The sequence below is a fragment of the Cervus elaphus genome, chromosome 15 (genome assembly GCF_910594005.1).
Source record: "Cervus elaphus chromosome 15, mCerEla1.1, whole genome shotgun sequence".
In the NCBI taxonomy this organism is placed as follows: Eukaryota; Metazoa; Chordata; class Mammalia; order Artiodactyla; family Cervidae; genus Cervus; species Cervus elaphus.
The window spans coordinates 74,123,627-74,136,987 of NC_057829.1; the positions used below are offsets into that span (position 1 = coordinate 74,123,627).

At 43.1% G+C, this 13,361-nt stretch overlaps 1 pseudogene; it reads left to right on the forward strand.

Annotated features, from left to right (window-relative positions):
• Positions 1-6,061: 6,061 nt before the first annotated feature.
• On the forward strand, positions 6,062-12,853 carry LOC122708555 (annotated as a pseudogene).
• Positions 12,854-13,361: the final 508 nt, after the last annotated feature.

Here is a 13,361-nt window from a genome sequence, read left to right on the forward strand (position 1 = left end):
GCAATGCCACTTGCTCCTTCATAACTGAAGTGGTTGGACCAGAGGTGTGTGGACAGTTGACTTCCAAGCTGGCAGTATGGGAAAGCTGCCTTACACAGTAAATATTCATCATGCTGCAAATATTTACCAGGGTGCCCATAATGTGCTGGCCCTGTGAACACAGGTGTCCATGTTCCTGCAAGAGCAATAAATCAACCCTTGAATGTCCTTGTGTTTTTGCCATCTCATAGCAGATTGACTGTATGAGGAAGATAGTTATATTTGAGACCTCTAAGAAAGACTTTTGATTGACACTGATTATTTAGGAGAATAATGCAAGAAAATCTTCCATCAAGGGTCTTAAGTTTTCTCAGATATACAGGCTCTATTGGTGGAATCTTCATGATCGCGAGGATGATGAGGTTGAAGGAGCTACTGTTTATTAAGATCAAACAAAATTTTGGTTTGCTGGAGTGATTTTTTTCACTAACATTGAAAGTTATTTACTGATTTATTTACTCAGTACTTGACACGTACAGGTTGGAAAATGACTAGAATGTGACCCCAACCCTTAAGCAGCTCACTATCCCTGACTGAGAGAGGAGACAGACACATAAGCCTTTAATCAGCACGCGATGTTGAGAAGCACTGCAGTAGAGAGGTGTTCATAAGGACCTTGGTAACAAGGATGGAGTAACAATGACCTCCTTTCACAGAAATCAGTGAAGGCTCTACTAGGCAGGGGACATTAGAATTGGGTATAAGTAGAAGCTTGCAGTATGCAGGAATGGAAGGTTAGTGTTTGAGAAGATGACTGGTAATTTGGCCTGAGGCTAGCTTGATAGGATTCCTGTAGGGCAAGTTCAGGCATTGAACTTTGACCTACTGGTATTAAGGACCTGTTGAAGGAAGGATTTTAAATGAGCTACTAAAATCACAGGGCTCCCTTCTGCCTGTCATGCCCTGACAAATATTTCTCAGGTTGCTAGGACAACTGGTAAACCCAATGTCTCTGAACTTGTGCTCATCATAAACATTCTATAAACCATAAAACAGTTTACAAACAACCTACAAACTATTTTTGAATTAAAAAAAAAAATTCGGAGGGATCTTCCAAGTTGTGGTGGTTTCAAAACTCTTTCCAACCCTCCACCTCAAAAGACTCCCGACAAGATGCCTTTCTTGTCGGGCTGTTCTTAGGGATTAATGAGCTCATTGCCTTAACATGCATAGCACACAGGACTGCAATAGCTGGGATGTCACTGAGCTAAGATGCCTTTTCACAGATGAGGAAGCTCAGCCATGAAGAGGATGAGTGCCCTGAACAAGGGCTCACAGCTAGTCATCCTTGAGGCAGGATTTAAGCCCAGTGTACCTAACTACAAGATCCTGTTCCTACCCGTGACACTGCTTTCCCCCAATAAAAACACTTAAGTAGAGCTCAGAAATTTACAGTCTGCAGGAAACATCTTAAAGTTTACCAGAAAACACTGAGTAATGAAGAGAATGGGAATACAGAGTTAGATCTCAGGTTTAAATCCTAACTTCACAATCTGGAGTAATTAGACCTTAGGTAAATCACTGTATCTCTCTTTGTCTTAATTTTCCCATTTCTCACAGAGTTAGGGTTTACCTTGAGGTATTATTGTAATATTAGAAACAGTATACATAGAACGCATAGAATAGACCTGGTTCATAGCAGATGCATAGTAAATGAAGGTGATCACTAAACTACTACTGATGATAATAATATAATGAGTTTCTTTGGTAGAGATCTTTTCCTAATCTCAGGCTTCAAAATATTAGGTAGCTAAGTGTTTAATAGTGGTTATTAGAAATAATATTAAAATTATTCATTTCATAAGAAATCAGAGTACAGGAAACCCAAGCCAATGCACACTTGGGCCATGTACTTGGTTTTACACTGTATGCAAAGCGTGAAGGAGCAGGAGGTCTTTGCTCTCTGTAGGAGCTGATAATCTCCCTCATGACAGCTCTCCACCCGCCACCACCCTGCCTCTCCCACCTGACTACCCTTACATGCTTGTTTGAAAAGTGCTGGAGAAAAAAAAAAAAAAAAGAAAATGCCCTGTGGTGAGAATGTAAATTGGTGAAGCCCTATGGAAACAGTATGGAGATTTCTCAAAAAACTAAAAATAGAACTGTCATATGACCCAGCAATTCCACTCCTGGGTATATATCCAAAAAACCCTAAAACACTAATTTGAAAAGATGCAAGCACCCCAATAGTCCTAGCAGCACCATTTATAATAGCCAAGGTGTGGAAGCAACCTAAGTGTCCATCAACAGATGAAAAGAAAAAGATGTGGTGTACACATACACGATGGAATATTACTCAGTCATAAAAAAGAATGAGATCTTGTCATTTGAAACAACATGAATGGACTTGGAAGCTGTTACATTAAGTGAAAGAAGTCAGACAAAGAAAGACAAATACTGTATGATAACACTTATAGGTGGAAGATAAAAGATACAACAAACTAGTGAATATAACAAAAATTGCAGACTCATGGATATAGAGAACAAACTAGTGGTTGTCAGTGGGGAGAGGGGAGGGGAGAGGGGCAATATGGAGGTAGGGGAGTGGGAGGTACAAACTTAGGTATGAAATAAGCTACAAGGATACACTCTACAACAGAGGGAATATAGCTAGTATTTCAAAACAATAAAAGGAGTATGTGTGTATATGTGCTTGCTTAGTTGCTCAGTTGTGTCCGACTCTTTGCAACCCCATGGACTGAAGCCCTCCAGGCTTCTCTGTCCATGGGGATTCTCCAGGCAAGAATACTGGAGTGGGTTGCCATGTTCTCCTCCAGGGGATCTTCCCAACCCAGGGATGGAACCTAGGTTTCTTGCATTGCAGGTGGATTCTTTACCAGCTGAGCTACCAGGGAAGCCCATAAATGGAGTGTAACCTTTAACAATTGTGAATCACAATATTGTAACGTATATTGTACATCAACTATAACTCAATAAAAAAAAGTTCTGGGAGAGCCCTTAAGAGTGGCCCATTGTCCACTGATGAGAACTGGGCAGAGAGAACTGGGCAGACATCAAGAGAAAGGTTAGGGTTAAGGTAGCCAAGCCCAGAAGGACAGGAAGGACAGGTGGTGATGCTGGGGAACAGGGACTGATTGGGCAGGCAGGGGGCGTGGAAGGATGTGTGTGGGAGGATGTGGGTGAGGACAGTAAGTAGGGGCCCTTTGCATCTTCACTGGAGACTGTGGCACCCAGGAGGAGGGTGGCAAGTGGCCCCCAAAAGTCCTGGAGGGCATGAAGAGAGAAAAGGGGCTATGATGAGGCCACGTGACTGTGAGTCATGGAGATGAGTAACAGAGCGTCAGTGTGGAGCCAGCGCAGGAGTTTTCAGGACAATCACATAGAGGTGCTTCACGGAGGCCAACAGAACCTGCCCCTAATGCATCCAGGGGACACTAAGCGCTTTAGTATATCCTCTGATGAATAATTTTTCTGACTCTAACCACATTAGGGACACACGGGGCCACGGCTTGGTGCTCTGTCTGTCAGATGTTGTTGCCATTTAAGTGAGTGATGCAGAGTGGGTCCCCTCGGTGCCTGGGTCTGTGGATGGGGCAGGCAGCCAGGAGAGCTGGCCCCAGAGGTTTGACTTCTCCCTCTCTGTAATCAGATTGGCGGCAGAATGTTTTTCTGTGGCTTCTCCATATAACCTCTCTGTTTTGATTCCGTTTCCTTTCCCCTGCCATCCTACTCCCAGTCGATCTTGAGGGTTGACTTGGTAAATTGCTCTGTCTCTCATCCTTCCAGACCCACTGCCCAGACAGGATTAGAGAAGGGAAATGACCCTACAGTGGCCCGTCCTCAATTCTGTGCCCTTGGGGAGGGGAGAAGGAAAGAGAAAGCGTGCTTATCAAATTTCCCAAACATACAGAATCAGAAAGCTAAGGTGTCCACAGCAGCGTGGGGTTGAAAAGACCCCAGGAGGCTCTAAGTCAGAAATGAATGACATTCTGTAGGGATAATGCAAAAGATGGCATTTAGGTCCCAAAAGTCAGCTATAGAAGACCAGGGGGTAATTCCTTGGGCTTTATTTTTTGTGAAAGTCTTAACATAGACTAATTATGTGGTGGAGTTTCTTAAAAAACACTGAATGTAATCTTAGTTTAAATATAAAAACATGATTAGGAAAAAACTTGTATTCATTGCAAAAAAAATTAGAAAATTACAGAGGAGAGAGAGAAAGAGAAATGGTGGTAGTGGTGAGTAATTATTGCTAATTCTATCTCTTACAATTATCTATTAATCCATTGAGTTATAACCTATTTTTTTTCCCTAGCAAATACACACACGTGTACATATAAATATAAAATTTTTGAGAGAACATAGCCTGAAAACTGGCTTAATGGCTCACTATTATAAACAACTTTCACAGTCCTATTTTTCCACGACACCATTTCCTTTTACTTTTAAAAATATTTTATTTTACTGAAGTATAGTTGACTTACAGTGTTGTGTTAATTTCTGCTGTATAGCAAAGTGATTCAGTTATATACATTCTTTTCCATTAGGGTTTATCAGAGGATATTGAATATAGTTCTTTGTGCTGTATTGTCAGACCTTGTTGTTTATCCATCCTATATATGATAGTTTCAACATAATTTTCAAGTATTCTAAACTTGAATTCAGAATTCTAAAGATTAACCATAATTTATTTATGAAATTTTATTTTGTACATTTTTCCTCTCAGTTTTTGTCTAGTACAGTGAATGCTGGAAAAAGCAGCCTTGGACATAAATTTTTGTGCACACTCTTGAGGATTTCTTTAATATAGAGTCCTAGAAGTGGAAGTTCTAGGATTTAAAGGATTGTGAACATTTTAAAGGGCTTTATTTTGTTGTTTTTGATGTGTGTGACCAAATGGTTCCCTAGACTGTGCCACCAATGTACCTGTGTTTTCCCACATTCTCCCTAGTAATGGGTATTATGACTTTAAAATAGCTTGTCAGATTGGTAAGTGAAATGTGGTATCTTGTTTTAATTTGTTTGTTTTGGATTATTAGTGAAGTTAAATATATTTTCTTCCATATTTGGCTTTTTAAATCTCTTTTTGTGAATTACCTATTTGTGTCTTTTGCCCATTTTTCTCCATCAGTATTATTCTTTGTTTATTGCCTATAAACATTTTTAATGTTTACATTAAATCTTTATCTGTTATCCAGGTTGCAAATATTTCTTTTCATTTTGCTTCTTGCCGTTGAGTTAGTATATGCATATTTCAAATCTTTATATTGCCAAATCCATAAAATTTTTATTTAATTTTTAATCCATCAATATATCCATTCAATTTTTCCTTTTATGTCAAATTTAGAAAAATCTCTCCTGACCTAAGATTATATGTTCAACTATATATTTTCCCTAATTTTTTACCCTAAATTCTTATGGCTTAATTAAATGCAGTTTAAGCTAATATCCAAATCAAAGGATATAAGTTATCAGGGGGAAGATTTTGATTCATTGCATGAATGAAATTTCTAATGATTTAATTGACCACTGTGGAAGTAAACTAATCTCATTGCTTCACCTTCCACTGGGTTTTAAGAATTTCCTGGCATTCTCTAAGTGCTCAGTTAACATTTGCTGAATGAACAATGGTACAAGAGACCTTCATAGTACCTTTCAACACTGCTTCTCTGACTTGGTTTGGTTTCCAGCTCACCCCATCTCCACAGATCCTTCCAGAATTGGAGACTGACTCTCAAGGGTGAAGCAGGCAAGAGGACAGGATGACACGGAGACAGCTGATATCAGGGGTCTGCTTCTCAAATCTCAACCTTCAAGTGTTGATTTAAGATTTGGGGGTTCATCTCTGTTTTCTGGGCACTAGGATGGGAGTGAAATAAGTAAATAAGCCAGTCTTAGCCAAAGGGATTTACAAGTAGCTTGGGGCTTCCCTGGTGGCTCAGTTGGTTAAGAACTTGCCTGCAGTGCAGGAGACCTGGGTTCAATCCCAGGGTTGGGAAGATCCCCCGGAGAAGGAAATGGAAACCTACTCCAGTATTCTTGCCTGGAGAATTCCAAGGACATGGGAGCTTGGCAGCTTTCAGACCGTGAGGCCGCAGAGTCTGACAGACTGAGTGACTGGCGCTTTCCTGGGGAGGTGAAGCAGGTACCCTGAGGACTGAAGGAGCAGCACGTGTGGCGGTGAGGAAGAGGGTGGTAGGAATGGGGGGCAGGGGTAGATGCTGCAGGATCTTGAAAACAGGCAAGATGCATTTTATGAGTCTGTCCCAGAGGTTTGCTCCAAGTGTTTCTCTCTTGAATGACTCTTCTAAGAAGCTCTCTGTTCTGAAATCTGAAGAAATTCCAAGAGTTGAGTTTCTTCTCTATTTTTTCAAACAACTCAGTGATTCAGGGAGGGAGAAAATGTACGTGTTTGTTAAAATGATAAATGAAACATGAGTACATGTATGTCTATTCATATACCCACATACCAACCCCGTGTGCGTGTACATGTGCATATGTGCCTGTCTGATTCTAATTTGTTGTTAATTTTTTTCTGGGTAAAGATGGCTGTTCTTTCTAGATTATACCAATTTAGGGTAAAGTAGGGTCTTGATGATAGCCACAAAGAAGAATTTCTGTGTCTCTGTCTCATTTGTTCTATAGAGATGCCAGCCACCGCCCCTCTCTCCCCACCAAAAAGACTCCTGAACACGTCTGCTTGCCTCTTGGTAATCCAAGGCATCTTTCCATCTCTGCCACTCTGGTTTTTCCATCTTAGGGGATGCCAAGAGTGGCGGCTCTGCCTCCCATTTTCTGGCTGCCCCTGCTGTCTGCCGTCTGTGCTCAACTGAACAATACCCAGGAGGTGGAGGACAATGCTTGCATCCAGGTGCTGCCTTTGGTAGTGTCTGAGTCTGTCCAGAGTTCCAGCAGTTTTCATTTTAATGGCTCTTTAATTTTCCGTTCCATTGCCAAAATCCACGTGAATCTCTGGGGACTGGGCAAAGGGGATGTTTTAAAGGACGGGTGTAGGGGAAGCCCCTTCTCCATCCTGACACTGGTTTATTCTGTTTGGAGGGGTTGTGGGCAACTCTGTATCTCTTCTCCTTTCCTGAACTCCATGTTTCTTCAGACAAAGTCCTCTTGTCCAGATGCCCCTGAAGTCTAGGATGAACATACTTTATGGGACACGCTTACCCACTGAGGACTCAAGTGGTGGATTTCCACATGAGCTCCAGAGCCAGCTGCTTTGGTTTGGACCAGTTATCAGCTGGACAGTCCCGGTCACGTGGCTTCATCTCTTTGGGCCTAGTTACTCGTCTGTAAAGTGGAGGTGTTAATAGTACTTACCTTATAGCATTGCTATGGAGGTTCTCTGAGTTAATGTAAATCAAATGGTTAAAAAAGAAGCTAGGCAGATGGTAAGCATTTAGGTCAAAAAAACATTAGCAGTTATGGTAACTTCAAGCTCATTCCTCTGTTTTTTAGATTTTGCTTGACTGGAAAGTTCTAATCAGCATAGACTCCTTGTGGACTTCAAAGGGTTGAAAGACAAAAACAGAGGAAGGTCATTCAAATAGCGCTGATCTACCCAGGTTTGGGGCTCCTTTTGTGGATCAATGGCTTGGTAGACCAACTTTCCTTCTTTTTTATATTTATTTATTTTTGTTTATTTGGCTGTGCCAGGATCTTCAATCTTTGTTGAGGCATGCAGGATCTTTAGTTGTGGCATGTGGGATCTAGTTCCTGACTGAGGATTGAACCCAGGTTTCCTGCATTGGGAGCGCAGAGTCTTAGCTACTAGACTACCAGGGAAGTCCCTCAACTATCTTTCTTGCTTTCCTGTGTCCTTCCTCAGATATTTTTTTGGACAGAATAGACCTGCTTCATATTCTCACTAAGCTCCAATTCTTATTGAAAAGGAATAAAAGGAGAGAGAAAGTAATTGGGAGAAAGGGAAAGAAAAGGGGTCCAAGGGTAGGCATACAAATTTTGGAATCTGACAAAGACTGTCCTTGTTGTTTCTAATTGCTTAGCTTTAGACATTGTGACCTGAATTGCTTAGCTATTTAGAACTCAAGATCTTTATAGTGGGGCTACTATCTATGTATCTTATGAGATGGGGGTGAAGATTAGAGGAGAGAACTTATATGGTAGCTACTCAATAGTACTAATTTCTTACCTCTCTCCTGCCTTTACCCCCACAAGATGAAGTCAAGGTCACAAATTGCCTGCTGATAACATAGACCTTGGGAGAATTCAGAAGCCTTCAAAAAATTATTTGAAAAGATTTTATCCAGCAACATTCATTCCATAATGTTTTCTCTTATCAGATTTTCTTGTCTTTTAAAACATGGGACTTATCTGCAGCAGGTACTGGTGAAACCTGCCAATGGTGGTTGGATCTAAAGATGGTAGTCCTACCACTGGGAGACTGGCTGCTTCTTCTGACTGCTGTTGTTGTGAAATGATGTGGGCCAGTTGATACATTTTTGCCACTTTCCATCTGCTCCTCCCTCTCCCTGTTTGACTGGTATTTTTGGAAGAATGGTTAAGTACATCAGCCTTTAAATAAAAAGAGTAATTATTAAATCTTTCTTGTCATCAAGATGTCATCAAGATGTAGTGGGGTTGTGTGTCATGCATAACTCTTGGCAGTGTCTAAATCTAGATTTTAGAAAAAAGATGAATTTTTCCTTGGCCCCCCGCTTTTTTTCCTTTTGAAAAAGTTTAGCTTCTTCAGGAGTCCCATGGTTACTTTTCAGAGCTTGTCTTGATTTAATCAGTAGCAAAATGACTTTCCCATTTAGAGTAGGTCTGCCGAGGTCCACCATGTCACACAGAGCTGAGTGGTGACTACAGTGAGCTTTGCCACCTACAATAATAGTGTTTTGGTTTACTAACTTTTTATCTCTGGAGCCTAAAATATGGGGCTTCGGCAGTATGCTCAAGTGAGCCTGCTGGCTGGTAGGGCTGCTCGATGAATGAACTGGTGCTTAAGGAGGTTACTATGGAGAAATAACAATCATCATTACTGAATAAATGCTCACCCTGCGTGAGCAGTTAGAGAAGTACTTTAGGTGCTTTATTTCCATTGAGACCCTCCAAAACCACAGCTAGTGTTTATCGCATGTTTATTGTGCATCAAGTTGTGCTCAGTGATTTTATAGCATCTGATGTGATCTTCATATCCTCTTAGGAGGTGTAGTTGTCTGGTGAGGATGCGAGTGAGAGTAACTCAACTTAGCTCGTTTCAACCTAGTTTTATTGCCTAATGATGCTGAAAAAAAAAGTTTTTGTGATAAATCGGATACATTTAGGTCTGGCTGGATCCAGATGCTCAAATAATATGATTGGACCTCTTCCTCCTCCTCATGCTGCTTTGCCTTCCTTTATATTGACTTTGTTCTCAGCAGAAATTCCCCATGAGGTGAAGGCCACCAGTGACTCTGCCTCATATCCTCCCAGCCTAGAGACCCAAGTAGAAGAAAGAAGGTGCTTTGGCTCGGTGGCTGCAGCAGTCACTCTGAGTGGACTACCTTTGGTTGCATGCTCGTTTGTAAACCTGAACCAGGGAGACAGACTAGATTGAGTGGCCAGAGCCGGATCATGTATGTATACCAGGTACTTTAGGGGGAGCAGTAAAGTTTACCCCATCCATAGCATATGGACTGAGACTGAGAAGGGACGGTATTCCCAAAGAAAATCCAGGCCCTTTAACCCAAAGAAGACAAAATATCAGGTATCAACCACAGTTCTATTATCTGGTCCATTCTGTAGGTGAAGAGACTAAGGGTCAGAGAATTTATGTAATTTGATTCAAGATCTCTCCACTGGGAGGTGCAGAACTGGAATTTGAACCTAACTCCAGTTTCTTTCCATTATTTGGCCTATTTCGGGCCTGACCAAATGTATTACTGTCCCTGACTCAGGAGCATCTCTTGTGTCTTTTCATTGGCTTGGCTTCCTATGGGTTATTGATGAGCACCTAGAATCAGTTGTCAAACAGGAAGGAATCCAGTGACACAGGTGGGGGATTGGAAAAGAGCTCTGCTGTGTGCTGTGAATCTGATTACTGTACACAATGAATCTGCCCCAAAGAACCTTGGAAAAGCAGACAGGTGCAGAGAGAGTTCCTTAGGAAGTGGGGAAGGTTCATGAACTTGCCACTCTAATAGGTCACTAGGGAGCCTCCTGTGGGTCTCTGTTCTTCGGGTGCATAGGAAAGATGAGGCAGGTGGTTTAAGTCCACTGTCCCTGCTGTGGTTGGGGTTGGCAACTCCCTGCAGTTAAACCAAGACCAGTTGCTGTGGACACTCTGTAATCACCAGGAAGGAGATCTGTGTGCTCCCAAGTTGCCCTTTCACAACCCGCAGTGTGTATCCGCAGTGCTGGATGGAGACTTCTGACTGCACAGGAGAGATGGGAAGTACACGGATGTAGGATTAAATGACAGGGAGCACGTGGTGAAAAGTGTATTCCCCTTTGCGTCTGTCTGATCAGCATCTTTCTGAGACTTTGTCCTTGATGTAGGCACATCCCAGCACCAAATTACCACTCTCTCATCTTCTTTCTGACACTAGCAGGATGGACCTCATGCTCAGAGCCTTTGGCAGGCGATAGCATCCAGCTGGAATTCCATGGCATTGCTTTTGTTTTTATTGTATTTATCTTTATGGTTTCTTTCCATTTTGGCAGGTGGCCCTGGTTTTTTACTTATGGTAGGCATATACATGTTGTATACAAAATAAATTTCTTTTAGCAAAAGAAAGTGAGTGGTTTAAAAGAAAACATTCTTAATTAGATCTATCATATATATCAGTCAGGGTTCAACCAAATAAACAGAGGCAGTAGGAGATCTGTATTGAGATTCGCTGCAAGGGGGTCACATAAGTGTGGGTCTGGCTAGGTGAGTTTGGAATCCATAGGTGGGTGGTCAGGGAGGTCGGGCTGGTCTGAACCTGCTTCTGCAGAGGGAATTCCTTCTGCTTCTGGGAAACCTCAGCTCTGCTCTTAAGTATTTCAGCTGATTGAATTGATCTACCCAGATCATCTGGAATAATCTCCCTTACTTAAAGCCAACTGATTACAGATTTTAATCATATCTACAGAAGCTTTTGGGCTTCTCTGGTGGCTCAGTGGTAAAGAATCCTCCTGCCAAGCAGGAGAAGTGCGTTTGATTCCTGGGTCGGGAAAGATCCCCTGGAGAAGGAGATGGCACCCTGCTCCAGTATTGCCTGGAAAATCCCAAGGGCAAAAAGGAGCCTGGTGGCTACAGTCCATGGGGTCGCAGAGTTGGATACGACTTAGCGACTAAACGACAAGCACAGATTTCACCTAGATTAGAGTTTGAGTAACTGGGGGCCGCTGCTTTGCCAGCCAAGTTAACACACAAGATTCCCCACTGGATAATAGCACAGGTGAAACAGCCTCGTTCAAGTTGTGAAGGAGGTAATTAAGTCAATGATGGGCAGTTAGTGCTGGAACCAAGCAGGTGAGGCAAATGGCTAGGATATTAAGTCCTGAGGAGGGAGGCGGGAGTTCCAGTTGGAATTGAGGCTTTCTGTGCGTGGTGATGGGTCTCTTAGCCATCTGGGCATTGATAGGAGGGGTGGGAGATGGCGAGGAGAGAGCAGAACACGGCAGCCTGCCTTTTGTGCCGCCTGCTTTTAAGCCCCTTTTCTATGGGACCAGCTTCTGTTTGCCTCTCTCTTCCTAATTTCATCTGTTCAACTTAATAGAGGTAAGTTTGTTTTTAGGCAAAGTCTGTAGGCTCTGCTTGGGGCTGCTGCAGGCCTGATGGTGACCTGAGAGGCTGTGGCCAGAACCTCCACATCTCTCTGGGAACCAGGCCATGTCCCGAGGCCAGGCAGCCCCGAGGTAGTCTCTGGACAGCAGTTCCCAGGGGGATGAGCGCCGGGCACCCAGTAGAGGCAGTGGGACAGTGCTCTGAGGTAGCTGGTCCTCTCTGGGCAGCCAGCAGTGTCCAGTGGCCAGTCAGGCGGAGTTCTAGTGTCTCTGGGGGCCACGGGTGGAAGCGTGGATGCCACCAGGCCTCTGTCCAGCTCCTGGGAGTCGGGGTTGAGCATCGTGTGTGTGGGCAGGTACCTTGAGGCCATGTTGAAGAGATGCTAAGCGAGCCGGAGCTCTTCCTGAAGCCTCAGCATCTGCACCCCGAGGGCTCGCTGGTCCTTGTGCGGCCTACAGGTGCAGCCTACACCAAGAGCTCTAGTCAGACGCGGAAATGGGCAAGCCTTGGCACGGAGGACACAACTATGGACTACATGACCGGCTATTTCTATGCTTGCACGTGACCTCCAGCAATGTGCAGGGCGAGTGCAAGACCTGCCCGGACCCGGGCCACGAGCTTCATGGCCTCCTGCCCCATCAGTGCCTTCGTACCTAAAGAGAAGATCCCTGACCCTCACAACCTGAAGCTCTGGCTCAAGGCCAATGTGAACTCAAACAAGAGGGTGAAACATCTTCCATGATTTTTTCCATCCCTCTTCTTCATCTGGGCTTCTCTTATGGCTCAGCTGGTAAAGAATCTGCCTGCAATGTGGGAGACCTGGGTTCGATCCCTGGGTTGGGAAGATCCCCTGGAGAAGGGAAAGGCTACCCACTGCAGCATTCTGGCCTGGAGAATCCCACAGACTCTATAGTCCATGAGGTTGCAAAGAGTCACACACAACTGAGCGACTTTCACTTCTTCATCTACTACGTTTCTAAGATAATGACCTTGGACGAAGGAGATATTATCTTGACCGGGAGGTCAAAGGGAGTGGGACCCTTCAAAGAAAATGATGAGATCTGGGCTGATCTACATGGAGTCATCAGTAGGAGATGTAAGATGGAAAAGCCTGAATATTGAATCTATGCAAAGCACCCTAACTTCTTAACACAAGTTTCAGGGGAAAAGGGAACAAGACAAAAGCAAGCAAAGGTTATTTAATTAAATGTGACAATCTTATTAAATCAATTTAAAAAAATGATTAGATTGCTATGCATCAAGGAAGATGGACCCTCCAAAAAAAAAAACCTGATTTAGAAAAAGTGGGCCAGAAATGGAAATGAGAAACAGTGTCTTCTAGGAAACACCAAACCAAATGTTTGGAAGACTTACTTTCCTTTCCTAGAACTGGACTGGGTCGTTCTGAGACCTGGTGTTCAAGTCTTAAAATCTACAAAGGAAGCAGAAAAGCACGTTTCTTCAGTGTTCCCCAAATTTCTTTGATCGTTAAAATCATCTAGAGGAATTTGTAAAATTTAAAATTACTGGCCCATCTCAGGCCCAATGTGTTAATTAATGGAATTAATCTCTAGCACTCCAAGTGATTCTTACCGTGAAAGCATGGGAGATGCACTACTCCACTTAGTCA